Source organism: Schistocerca serialis, chromosome 8 (genome assembly GCF_023864345.2).
Source record: "Schistocerca serialis cubense isolate TAMUIC-IGC-003099 chromosome 8, iqSchSeri2.2, whole genome shotgun sequence".
Taxonomy (NCBI): Eukaryota; Metazoa; Arthropoda; class Insecta; order Orthoptera; family Acrididae; genus Schistocerca; species Schistocerca serialis.
Window position 1 is genome coordinate 464,081,941 of NC_064645.1, and position 14,962 is coordinate 464,096,902.

Below are 14,962 nucleotides of genomic sequence, written 5' to 3' on the forward strand. Positions count from 1 at the left end.
AAATGTGTGATTTCCTATGGGACCAAACTGCTGAGGTCATCGGTCCCTAGACTTACACACTACTTAAAATAACTTATGCTGAGAACAACACACACACACACACACACACACACACACACACACACACACACACATATATATATATATATATATATATATATATATATATATATATATATGCCCGAGGGAGGACTCGAATCTCCGGCGGGAGGGTGTGCACAATCCGTGACATGGCGCCTTAAAGCACTCGGCCACTCTGCGTGGCGCTACATCCCTCCGCTGCCAGTGTTTTCAAAGGTATTTGAGAGACTACTGTGTGATAGGATTTATTGCTAAGCTATTACGACCTTCGTAACGGATTCTCTACAGAGAGTGCTACATTTTGCCCATCAGCTGAAATTCTCGGTGACTTAAATTTCAGAAGACATGCAATGGGGATCTGTTGTTAACTTGTTAGGGCATTCGACTATGCACTCGACTATGCACAACTAAAATGCTTTTACGCTATAGCATCAAAGAGAAATGAAATGATAATTAAATGGACACCCTAGCTGCAAACAGGCGTTGATGTACTTCATTGGGGACATGCTGAAAATGTGTGCCCCGACCGGGACTCGAACCCAGGATCTCCTGCTTACATGGCAGACGCTCTATCCATCTGAGCCACCGTGGGCACAGAGGATAGTGCGACTGCAGGGACTTATCCCTTGCACGCTCACCGTGAGATATACATTCCCAACATGTCCACACCACTACATTCGTAGTACGCCTAATAGATGTTTGCCCATCATACTCATTACTCCTGGCAGATTAATCTACCAAGTCCCGTACGAGTTCGGGCATAGCGTGTGCGATCGCACAAGAAGGTCAATGGCCAGGAAGCCATATTTAACTATATATGACGGTAGTATCTGTTCCCGAAAGAACAGTTACCGTGGATGACCATGCAGCTTTGCTAGAATTGAAATGATAATTAAATGGACACCCTTGCTGCAAACAGGCGTTGATGTACTTCATTGGGGACATGCTGAAAATGTGTCCCCCGACCGGGACTCGAACCCGGGATCTCCTGCTTACATGGCAGACGCTCCATCCATCTGAGCCACCGTGGGCACAGAGGATAGTGCGACTGCAGGGACTTATCCATTGCACGCTCACCGTGAGATATACATTCCCAACATGTCCACACCACTACATTCGTAGTACGCCTAATAATGAGTATGATGGGCAAACATCTATTAGGCGTACTACGAATGTAGTGGTGTGGACATGTTGGGAATGTGTATCTCACGGGGAGCGTGCAAGGGATAAGTCCCTGCAGTCGCACTATCCTCTGTGTCCTCGGTGGCTCAGATGGATAGAGCGTCTGCCATGTAAGCAGGAGATCCCGGGATCGAGTCCCGGTCGGGGCACACATTTTCAGCATGTCCCCAATGAAGTACATCAACGCCTGTTTGCAGCTAGGGTGTCCATTTAATTATCATTTCATTTCTAGCAAAGCTGCATGGTCATCCACGGTAACTGTTCTTTCGGGAACAGATACTACCGTCATATATAATCAAAGAGAAAGCTTGACTTGACTAGAATCTTACTTACACAATAGGAAATCTGTGAAGTCGTCAGTCATACGACCACACTGCCGCCTGAGAGACCGATCTGCCGGATGCGATTCTCTCGATAAACGGAACAGAAGAACGGCTGTGTTAGCCAAAGAGTACACAGACAGTCACAGTACTTATGCTCGCCGCGAGGCACCACTAGGCCACTTCATGTGTAGCAGGAGTGTAGTGCAGTTGTGCCAGTCTACAGTTCGTAGCCGCGCTCAGTGGTCAGCCAGCGCCGATGTTAGTCATCATCTGCAGCTCAGTCATTGCTGCCATCAAGTCTTTGTAGCTCCGTTCCAAGTTAGCTTTCAAAGTCACCGGATTCGACATTCAAGATTACGAGAGATTAATTCATCACTGCAAGATTTGTGACTTGTAAATTATGTCATTCTACAGACGCTTAGTCTAGTCGCGTCTTCGATAATTGTCAACTAACTGATCATGGGCTACAGCAGAGTTAAGTAGTAAATACTTTCTTATTTTCTACTCCTGCTAATTAACTGTGTTTTCCTGTTGTCGCTACCAAGCAGTCTTGGTTTAGTAGAACCCACCTTTCCACCTCCTTGGCTACCTCATATTTGCCACCTCATGTTGTTGGACTCGATTATGGCGAAAGATCGAGAGCCAGCGAAATCAGTTACTTCACACATTAGGTAACGAAGTATTACATTAATTGGGGCAAGTGTAAGAATACACTCAGATAGTGGTAATGTAAAAAACAGGGTCGCTAAGGATTTGAATCTTGGGTCACTGATTTTCTTGGTCTACATTAATGATCTACCAATTACAATTAATGACAAGCAGAAGTAGTCATGTTTGCCGATAATGCAAGTGTTATGATCGAAGGCCCCAAGTCCACACAGCAGGATACAGCCCTGACAGTCGGTAAACAAGTGCACAAATGATTCACAGCAAATAGAAGAGCCCAAAATTTTATAAAAACTAACATTAAACAGTTTCAGACAGCAAATAAAAAACTACATGTTACTTATGTGGAATATTAACAAGAAAAAAATTAATGGCATCACACATCCAAAATTCGTAGTCGTCCAAATAGACACTTAGTTAAAATGGATAAAGTATGCTGAGAAGCTGGTCAAGAAGCTCAGTTCAGTATGCTTTGCGCTGCGAGACATTTCCCACTCTGTCGACAGGGAAATATTGCTGTTGTCATATTCTGTGTATTTCTATTCTATGCTCTTCAATGGGATAAACATCTGGGGTATCTCACAGCAGGGGCATCTTCCAGTCTCTCAGGCTCTTTCTGTTACAGCTTAACACAACTACTCACAGATGAAGTTTAGGCAACGACAGGGAATTATTTCACAGAAATTATAACATTCATAACCATGACACAAGGCAGACGCAAAATTCCAACCTTGACTCAGCAAATCTCGCTACCACATACAAGGAAGATACTAAGTCAGGTCTGAAAGTATCCAATAAGCTTTACTTGGTACAAAAGCGGAAATAATGTACAGGCGTTCAAAAGGAAATGAAAACATTCCCCATAGATCTATTTCCTTATAAAATGAACGAATTGTCAGAGTTATAAAACATCCTTTAGCGTAAAAATTGAGGAACCCACACACAGATAGAAACCCACTCTTAAATGAAAAAAATATGATACTTTTACATACGTCATGAACACAAAATGTTGTATTTAACTTATAGAATAAAAATGAGTACCTGCATTTATTCAAAGCTCTTAAAAATTCGCTTAGTCTTTTACTTATGTTGTGATAATAAAATTTTTGTGTTTCAATTTAAATTACGTTGTTCAAATCCAAATTTATTTATTTATTTCCTCATCATACACGGGTATACTTTCATTTACTCTGCTCTTTTAAGCCTTCGCTTAAACTTATACCAGTAAACCGCAGGTTGTAATATTATGTGCAACCATATATATATATATATATATATATATATATATATATATATATATATATATATATATATAATGTACGAAATGCTTATGTAACACTGTACTATTTCGCTTGACAATTCCTATATTACTATTACACTACTTACGCAGTACAACAGGACCAAACAAAAATCAAATCAAATCAGATCTGCATAATGTAAAGAGCACGCACTAAAAGAAGATACATAGAGTATAGTGCCCATCAATCTAATAAGATACTGAAAACAGCTGCATTTCATTGTGGCAAGGATTCGGCAATTGCTTGTTTCTTGGTTAGAGGTTCTTCGTAAAACAAGTTGACTCTCATGTCACGTAGAAGCTGAAATGACGTGGAAGCTGCCTTCGATCCATGACTGGTGCTGGAGGAGTAAAACAGTTACGTATTGTAGGAATGATACACCCCAGCTGTCTTTGGTAACCTGCCCCTACGAAGGTTGTTAATGAGAGAACTTTATACGAGCGGCTTCGATGAGGGCCAAATCCTGCCTTTTCAACGAGGCTACGTTTAAGTGTCTCAGGGCTGATCGTGATATAGAGTAACGTTTTCAAAAGCTTGTAAATCGTGCTGAGCAGTGCAACTGGTCTGTAGATTTGTGAGGAAACATTTTTACGTCTAAAGCTACATTTATACTCCGCAAGCCTTCCAACGGTGTGTGGCGGAGGGCACTTTACGTGCCACTGCTACCAGTGTTTGTTCCGCTATCATGTAATCATACAATAAAGGATCCTTCTTTCTATGTATTGACAATACATAACATTTGTCTATGTTAAGGGTCAGTTGCCACTCCCTGCACCAAGTGCCTATCCGCTGCAGATATTCCTGCATTTCACTGCAATTTTCTAATGCTGCAACTTCTCTGTATACTACAGCATCATCCGCGAAATAGCGCTTGGGGCTTCCGACACTATCTACTAGGTCATTTATATATATTGTGAAAAGCAAAGGTCACATAACAGTCCCCTGTGGCACGCCAGAGGTTACTTTAACGTCTGTGGACGTCTCTCCATTGAGATCAACATGCTGTGTTCTGTTTGCTAAAAACTCTTCAATCCAGCCACACAGCTGGTCTGAGAGTCCGTAGGTTCTTACTTTGTTTATCAGGCTACAGTGCGGAACTGTATCGAACGCCTTCCGCAAGTCAAGGAAAATGGCATCTACCTGGGAGCCTGCATCTAATATTTTCTGGGTCTCATGAACAAATAAAGGGAGTTGGGTCTCACAAGATCGCTATTTCCAGAATCCTTGTTGATTCCTGCAGAGTAGATTCTGGGTTTCCAGAAATGACATGATACGCGAGCAAAAAACATGATCTAAAATTGTACAACAGATCGATGTCGGAGATATAGGCCTATAGTTTTGCGCATCTGCTCGACGACCCTTCTTGAAAACTGGGACGACCTGTGCTCTTTTTCAATCATTTGGAACCTTCCGTTCCTCTTTCTGGTTTTAATATGACAATGACCTTAGCTCTCTTTAGGTGATGGTGAACATTGACTACCTGCAAGACATCTGTGAAAACCCTGGTAAGCTACTTTCTTGTATAATTGCCGAAACGCACGATTAATTCATTATGGAAGCCAGTGAACCCTGGGGCTTTTCCTAATTTCGTTTTCTGAAGAACTGTTGTGATTTATTCCACGTTGAAGGTGACCAGTTAGTTGATTTCTGTGTTTCAGGCTGCTTTGGCGGTCTTGAGCTCTTTCCTAACTTTAAATGTACGCTCTCGATCGTGGGTGGCTCTTGAGGTTGACACAGTAAAATCAGCAATTTGGTCTGGTAATGCAGGGTCACAAACACATTCCGATGCGCCCCCCCCCCCCTCCCCCCAAAGTTCCTCGTAAGGACCAAGCTGTTTTACTTGACGTTTTAAAATCCATGTCTTCAATGGTCTCCACCCACTTTTCTCGTCTCGCAGTATCGATGTTGTGAAGTAACTGATCTGCTGTCTCGTGGTCTACGCTTTGCTGAAGTTCTTTGAACAAATTCTCTAACACAGCAGCCCAGCTGGTGATGTAGTTCTTCCACAAGCATTTAGGAACAACTTTTATTCTGTAGTAATAACTGCGTCAGTAATCCTCTGGTGGTTGATACTTGTTGCCGGTATACATCCCGTGCATTTGTCTAAGCTAAGGAAGGACGCCTCCTATTCAGCTTTCCATCTAGGTTATGGAAAAGATCGTGTTACTAGGATATTAATACCAAGTTCACTGAAGACTGGACGACGCTAGCTTGTGGGAAATCCCAGCGAAATTTAAGTGTTGCTGCTGTTGGCTGTCTTTCATTATTGGAGGACGCATAGCAGAGGTGAGGATTACATTCATCAAGGCAGGCTACCGATAGGATCGTACTTTGATCTTTAGCGTCAAACATAAGGTGTGTGGAATGCTGCTGAGACTAGTCAACGAAGCGTTATCATTTTAGTCCTTTACACTTTCAACACCGGTGGTGATTGTTGTGATATCCTAGACATATTGTTGGATAGAGGTGGGTGTTGAGCACAAACTTTATCCAGGTACTAGTGGGAGGCTTGTTGATGTTGTCGGCGATGACCTCGTCAATCTTCTCAGTTACTTCACGAATCTTATTGTCAACGGAAGTGGCTAGGACAGACCACTTTCCATATTTGAATTGAAAATGATAGTGCTTATTTTCTGTACGTACAGGCGTGTCCGGAATATACACCAGAATGAAATTTTGAGATACTTCACCAGTTTAAAAATTGTATTTTACAAACGTAGAGATCCAGAAATTTTTCAGAAAACTTGCTAACTTGCTAACGTTTAGTAATATCCGCTGGTCTACATTTAACACATTATACGCAAATAAATTATGGCTGCTTAACACACTCCAGAAGCATGGGCCGAAAGAGTGTTTGTGTACAACGGAGTGTTTCCAAGGGGATGAAATTCCATGAGTGTACTTTCTCAGAAGAGTCAAGCAGAAAATTACGTCCTCCACATCTGCATCTAAATACATACTCCGCTAGTCCAGTATGATGCGTGGCGGAGGGTATCTTGCCCCATTACTCGTCACTTCCTTTCCTTTACCACTCGCATATAAAGCGAGGCAAAAAGTAACTGCCTAAACACCTCCGTACGAGCCCTAATTTCTTTCACCTTATCTCCGTGGTTCTTACGCGATTAGTACGTTGACGGCAGTAGAATCATTCGACAGTCAGCTTGAAATGCTGGTTCTCAGTAGTGTTCCGCGAAAAGAACGTCGTCATTCCTCCGAGGATTCCCATTTGAACACATTCATAACACTCGCCTGTTGATCGAACCTTCTGGTAAGAAATCTAACAGCCCGCCTCTCAATTTCTTCGATGTCTTTCTTTATTCCATCCCGATGGGGATCCCAAACACTCGAGCAGTGCTGAAGAAGCGGTCGCACTGGTGCTCTACGCGTGATTTCCTTTACAGATGAACCACACTTTTCGAAAATTCTCCCAGTAGCCATTCTCCTTTGCTGCTGCTGTTCTTACCTTCTCGTTCCATTTCATATAGCTTTGCACAGTTATGCCCACGTATTTAATCGACCTAACTGTGTCAGGCGGTATACTACTAATGCTGTACTTGAACATTATAGGATTGTTTTTCCTACTCATCTGCATTAACTTACACTTCTCCACACTTAGAGCAAGCTGGTATTCATCACACCGAGTAGAAATTTTGTCTACGTCACTTTGTATCCTCCTGCAGTCACTCAACGAGGACAACTTCCCATATGCGACAGCATTATTCCTTTACATCCGCAGACTGTTGCTCTCCGTGAGATCAATTATGTATATAGAAAACAAGAGCGATGCTATTACACTTCCTGACGATACACTTGTCTCTGATGAACACTCGTCGTCCAGGAGAACGTACCGGGTCCTGAAACTTAAGAAGTCTACGGGTCACTCACATATCAACGAACCTATTCCATGGCTTATAAGGCGCTCGATCGATCCATTCTCGAGTATTGTTCATCAATAAGGGATCCTTAGCATGTAGGAATGAGAAACAGAGAAGATGCAACGAAGAGTGCGCGTTTCGTCGCAGAATCATTTACTAGGAGTGAGAGCGTTACAGGGATGTTCAAGAAACTCCTGTGGGCTTGCTTATGTGTAGTCATCATTTACGCAAAAACATAATATGATAAAAGCACATTAGATAAAATGCATGTAGCAGACTTATTAAAACAGTAGCAGACTAATTAAAACAGTAGCGACATCTAGGGAGGGTGTAGGCAAAAAAGATCCTGTAGGCCACTGTACCTCAGTAGCTAGTTGGCAATAATCACTATGTGGACGATGTGGCCTATTCTACACCATATTTTAAATCTATGTGACGATGCTATGCTGATTATATTTATACGTTTTGACGATGCCATTATGGCCGTATCACTTTAGGACATGGTGTAAAAAAGGTACGTTATACCACATTTCATCTGTACATTTCCCTAGTGTATGACAGTATATTGTGATACATATTGCTTTTTTATGTTAAAAGACACACTGCTCACTAGATGTATATATTTATATATTTTAGATCTGAAGATGGTCATTACAGACTGAAACCGGTCATCGTCGAAAGAATTCATTTGTGATCAGAGACTGGAATAAAAAAGCATTTTACAGTTCCTTGGATTACGGAGAGGTTAACTATCGAAATTTCGAGAGAACGCTTTGCGGGAAGGATCGGGCCACATATTACTTCCTCCCACATAAATCTAGCCATATGGCCACGACAATAAAATTCGAGAAAATGGAGGCATACCGGCAATCATTATCCCCACGAGCGATTCGCGAGTGGAGTAGGGTAGCGCTGATCCGTTAGTGGTGCCAGAGGTACCCTCCGCCACACACCGTTAGGTGGTTTGAAAAGTGTGATGTAGATGGAGCTTAGGTGCTAGTGCCTTCGTTAACAATCTGCAGTGGGGCACCGTGTAAAACACTTTCCCGAAATCTAGAAATACGAAATCTGCCTTTCGCCCTTCATCCATGGTCCGCAAGACATCATATGAGAAAACGGGAAGATAATTTTACACGTATGTACGTCTCGCGAAATGACAACAACGAAAAAATAAGACGAGTTGGAGATAAATCGCAGGTCATCAACAGTTGTTCTTCCAGCGCAGCATTCGCTAGCATAACAGGGAAGAGACGAAATGGTAGTTACACCACGAATAAGTGGTTCAAATGGCTCTGAGCACTATGGGACTTAACCTCTGAGGTCATCAGTCCCCTAGAACTTAGAACTACTTAAAACTAACTAACCTAAGGACATCACACACATCCATTCCCGAGGCAGGATTCGAACCTGCGACCGTAGCGGTCACGCGGTTCCAGACTGTAGCGCCTAGGACCGCCCGACCACCTCGGCCGGCACACCACGAATAACCTCCGCCACACACCGTACGTGGACTTGTGGTGTAGAGATATAGATGTATGTGCAGATGAAGATCCATAACATACAGTCATGCCATAAGCGCGGATTGAATGTCTTTATCGTAGCGGAAAAAGATTCTTACCTGTAATGGCGGTCTACAGGCACGAGATATATAGCAGCACGCTGCATTTGTTTTTTACTTTTCTGGAAGTGGCGAGATCTGCTGTGTCGTTGCAAACTCCGCAAAGCCAAAAAATGAAAAAGGTCGTCTCAAACAGTTTCCGTATGGTTCTTTTCGAAATTGGTTTATCTTTTCTTTCACCTCCCCTGCTGTTATTCGTTTTTGGACTATTAACCAATTTGTATTTCCGTTGTTAGCAATGTATCTCCATTGTCCGGCAATGTCAATTTTTCTGCTGTACAACCGTAGTACGGAAAAATATCAGCAGATTTTATATTCTCTTATGAGAATTATTGAGATACCATCGTAGGAAAAAGTCCCAAACATCGATTTTCTACGGTGAGCCGGTGTTCCTGGAACATATAGTGCACTCAGTCATGGATAACACTGATGGATAACCAATGTCAGACACCTAAATCGCCAGCGAACAATTTATGCCTTGCTCTACGGCGAACGTCCAGAGGGTTCACTATCTGATGACCTCATTCTCTGCACTGACGTACACGCCAAAAGGTACGTTTGTCGGTCGATTATACCATTACGGAGAGTCCTTTGAAAGAAGGAATCTTTAATAATGTTTAATGGAAGTACATATATAATTTATTTGAAGAATACTTGCTACGTTGAAGCTTTGTGATTGTTTAAAGCAGCATAAATGAAAAACTCATCCTAATGTGGTGTCTTTATTTCGTTATTTGCGGCTGCATTACCAGTTGTATCGCACTTGCGCGTTCTCACATGGTATTGCTACTCATAATTACAGAGTTCAGACTTCACTTCACTTGTACCAGTCGAGGACCTCCAGTGATGTGACACTGGAACGATGGTTTTACGTTTTCCATGGTTTCTCCAGAATGCTTAACACCAAAATAGTTCCACTGAAAGGCAGACAGCATATTTGATTCACATCATCCACGATTGTGCTTCGCTTCCATTTAGTCACCGTCAACGGATCGTTAACCTTTAACATCACTACCTCCCCCCTTCTTTATTTGTGAGACGTACAAAGCTATTACAAGAAGTGAATGTGTTGTACGAATTTCTGTGAAATCTGTGTTTATCTTCCATGCCATCTGAAATTCTGCAAAGTACAAGACAATGAAGACATCGCACAGCAAATTGGCATGAAATTTACTACACGAGGTCCGTTCAAAAAATTCCAAAAGATTCGTAATTTCGCGCCAAGGATGTGTTAGAGAGAAACGTGGTTGGAATCCCTACACACGCCTGTGTTTAATGTGTAACTGCCGGAAGCTCCATTGTTGTGTGCCTGTTATTGTTCACTGCTGTACTGGGTAGAACGTTCTGTGGCACAGTTTGTGAATTTCGAGATGGCAGAGTTGGTGGAGCAACGTGCCTGCATCAAATTTTGCGTGAAACTCGAGAAAACCTTTACAGAGACACACCAAATGATGCAGAAAGCCTACGGTGATGAGTGCTTAAACCATTCTCGGTGTTAAGAATGGTTTATACGGTTTAAAAATGGCCGCGGAAGTTAAAGGTAGCCTCGTTCGGGACGCCCTTCGACGGCTACCGACGACGCTAATGTCAGGATAGTCAACGAAATTGTGCGTGCCAATCGAAGACTGACTGTCCGAGGGATTGCAAAAGAAAGTACCATTTCAGTTGGATCATGTTATGAAACTGTAGCCTGGTAGTCAGGAAAGGCAGGATTCGGTTACCATTGTGGACGGGGCCGTAATCAGTTACTGTTGGTTGCCTTTTGCAACTACACACCTTTATTTGAAAATGATAATTCCAGACTCAGCAATAAATAAAGATATCGCACGTTATTAACGAAGGAATAATCAACTGTGTAATTAATAGTGCTTTCAGTGCGTCACAATTTACCAAATGAGCATAAAATACATACACAGCAAATATTATTATAAAAACAAGCCAATGTGATCCCAATTAGAATTTTAAGGCAAATAACCACAGTCACGGCTGAAGGCCTTTAACGCCAAGAACGGCAATTAAAAGGAAATTAACAAACGTACTGTAAAACAGCAATGCAATAGCAAGGTTAATTTAAAAAGACAGGCAACTGATCGCCAAACGGGTGAGACAAAATGATGGTGAAGTTGGTAGCACAATCATTTAAACCTTCTGTAACGCCAAGAATGGCAATTATATAGAAATTTAAAAACATGCAGTAAAACAGCAATACAACAGCAAAGGTTAATTTAAAAGGACACAGGTGAGACAAAATGATGGTAAACTTGGTAGCACAATCATTTAAACCTGTTGTAACGCCAAGAATGTCAATTATATAAAAAATTTAGAAACATACAAAAATCAGCACATACAATAATAAAACACAAGGGCCAGTCACAGATGTGCAGCAGGAATCCACATCTGAGAAGGTCCGGAAAAAAAAACGCTTTCGCAAATGATGAGATAGGCAGCCAAGAGTTGCATTCACAAGATGGTATCTCAGACTAGTGGCACTCCAACAAATGACTAATGATAATCTTGCTGAGGCTACCTGACATCCAATAAACAAATGAAGAGTTTTAAAAATACGCCAATGCCGGAACCAGCGGTCTGGACTCCGCCTGCAGAATACTGTGATTAGAGCGCCCGAACGAGAAAGGAATCACTACCACAAGAGCAGAAGAATCGCCAACCAACCTACAATCAAGAAAGCTGTCAAAACTTCACACTTCACCGGACAGCAGCGGAAAGGCGAGGAAAGGTACACTGCTGTTACATGCACTAAACCCCCAGGGTGGGTAACTGGGGCGTTAGCGACCATGAGACAGGAAAAAAATCTCTGGTTGAACTTAAAAAATAGCTACAAACTGAACGCCATAAATAGTAATTAGAAGTCCAGGAAAGCTAATCAGATCCACCCTCCGCAAGCATTCCAATAGCTGGTCTTCGCCTCGGAAACACTACGAGCAGCAACACGAACGCAAGTCACTGGAGAATTGCAAGATCTCACAACGGTGGAGGTTTCTCTACTTGAATCCAAATGCATTCAACTTAAACTGGCAGGATCCGATTTACGGCGAGGTCGTCCACCCTCGAGACCACAGGCCTTCGATCCAGCAGTCCATGCGAGCCGCCAGCAGTCCCAGCGTGTTCTTGTACTGCGCGGACCTGGCTCGTTCTGAGTCCCCAACCGAGCTCCAACTGACACGACCCGGAAGAACAACGACGTCGCCCCAAAGATAGGGCCACAGTTACTACATATCAATGAGCGCCGCTGCTGCCACTAGCAGACAGGCAAGGATTGCGAAACCAAGTGGCGCCAGTCAACACAAGAAGAAGACAAACAACCACAACCATGTCAGCTAAACGATACGGTCTGGCCTCCAACAGAGGACAGACGCGAAGTTCGCACGGCTCATGAGTCAAGACTAGAAAGACCTTCGCCTTGCAATGTGTGAAGAGCTTTCCGGTTGCGGAAATGAGAACGAGATGTTCCTTAAGAGAATGGTAACTGGTAATGAGACGTGGGTCTACGGTTATGATACTGAGACCTAGGTTTAATCTTCACAATAAAAGAAAAGAAAGAAAAAAAAGGGAGAAACCTCGACAGGTCAGGTCAAATGTTAAAGCCATGTTTATAGTTTCCTTTGACTTTGAAGGATTAGTTCTTCATGAATTCGCGCGACAGGACAGACCGTTAATTGATGGTGCTATCAGGACGTGTTGCGACGTCTGCGGGAGAATGTGAGAGGAAAACGGCCTGAAAATTGGGGAGACAATCCATAGTTCTCGTGTCACGATAACGCATCCGCACCTTCATCCCCGTTGGTGTCGAGTGTTGCACAAAAAACGGAATCACTGTGCTGTCTCATCATCCCCACTCTCCAGACCTGGTCCCTGTGGATTTGTTTTTTAGTTCCAAAGTTGGACGAAGATTTTCAACGATAGACGAGATAAAAGAAAACTCGCAGACTGCGCTTTGTCCAATCCAGTGAGAGGCGTACCAAGACTACTTCCGGGAGTGGGAACAGTGTTGGGAGCGGTGTATCACTTGTGGAGGAGATTATTTCGAAAGAGACCTCACTCTATAAGTAAAAGGAAAGCGTAGAAAAATTTTGTGGACAAAGTTCCGGAATTTTTTATTGAGCATACCTCATACGACTGGAAATGCAAATTGTTAACATTTCAGGCAACCAGCTCAAAGTAGTTAGGAATAAGGCCTCATTTGCTAGTTTCTTGTTTGTCAGAAAGTTGTATTACTGCTCGCATGAGAAAGAGAAAAGTTTTCTAGCAGGTGTCGGAACTCGAGAGCGTGACCTGGCAAGACTAGATTTTGTCCTTCCGCGATATCAGTAGTCACATTGTTCGGCAACGCACGAATGTTACACGAGTATGGGATCAGGGGTTTCAGAGAGGCATATTCAGTTCCATGCAGAATCTCAACGGTCCCCTGCGACTAGCGCCCGAGAGGAATAACATGTTCTACGCTTGCCCGTGCAGGTTCGAACATCCACCTCTTGTGCCTTCAGACAGGAAGTGGGCTAGTTTGTAGCAAGGTAACAACTGACACGGACCGTGTGACGGCTTGCAGAGCACCGTGCGTTGTCAGCACAGCTGCCACTGTCGCAGCTTCCTTTGTACCTACAGCAGGGAGAAATGCAGCGACAACAGTGCACTCTTTGACAACACTGGACGAAGAAGTGGAAGCAGGTCGTCCTTTCAGACGAACGCTGGTTCTGCGTACAGAATCACGATGGCGCTCTGGAAAGCGAGAGTTGTCAGCATCTGTCATTGTCATAAACACGCCAATCACTTTGCTTGGTGTTATATGGTGCCACTAATTAGATAAAATGCTGACCTCAGCTTCAAACAGCCCCTAATTTTGGACAGCAGCCATTAGATATCTGATGCATTATGGTTTTTCTTTGTCCCTATCTTCCGTGTCTCCAAGACATCACCGTTTGATAATGTAATAAACTACCCCATACTGCCCATGCTGTCCTAAACTACCTCAGTACAGAAAGTTTGGGCCATCAGCATTTTCTCGACACGTCTCAACCAGTGAAAACATCTAGTCATTGGCTGCAGAGAGAGTAGCGCTCGTCGGCCTCTACTATTGAAGAATTGTGGTATAGAGCTAACGGTTCAAATGGTTCAAATGGCTCTAAGCACTATGGGACTTAACATCTGAGGTCATCAGTCCTCTAAACTCAGAACTACTTAAACCTAACTAACCTAAGTGCATCACTCACATCCATGCCCGAGGCAGGAATCGAATCTGCGACCGTAGCAGCAGCGCGGTTCCGGACTGAAGAGGCTAGAACCGCTCTGTCACAGCAGCCGGCTTAGAGCTAACGCAGCCTGGAATAGCGTACCCGTATCTGTCATCCAGGCTCAGTTAGACTCGATGCACGGCCGAGCTAGAGCCGCTGTCGCTGCCAAGGGGACCACGAATTTTCTTTTGGTAACAATGTTGGCACCACTGCCGTTCGATAAGTCGCTGGGCAGGAATGGTGTATGCTCCCTCTGGCGGAAACAGTAACATCTCGCGAGTCGGTGCCGTTGTGGTAGTTCCCTGTTAGAGATCATAAATGACTTCTTTGTACTCACTTTAAACTCACCAGCAGCTACTATGACATCTTCTCTGAACTCTCTTTCCCCATATCTACCCAGAGGCTCGATATGTGAATCTCCCCCATCGCTCGTTCAACCGAAAAGTCGTCACTTGTTTCTGTTGTTAGGTACAAGTGGACTATACCAGCATAGAAAGGAGAGCGAGTATACCAGTTCACAGGTATAATCGAGGACTAGGAGAATTATACTACATGCGAAAATGATGGGCATGACAATAATTATGTATGAACATGGTGACTGGTTGGTTAGTGGTGAATAATGTTCTTTTCATTCATACATTTACACATGACAGTTCATTTGGGCCACGTT

At 43.2% G+C, this 14,962-nt stretch overlaps 1 non-coding gene across 1 annotated transcript; it reads right to left on the minus strand.

Annotated features, from left to right (window-relative positions):
• Positions 1–599: 599 nt before the first annotated feature.
• Positions 600–674, minus strand: Trnat-ugu (transfer RNA threonine (anticodon UGU)). The gene has a single exon. It is a non-coding gene; the product is annotated as a tRNA-Thr (tRNA).
• Positions 675–14,962: the final 14,288 nt, after the last annotated feature.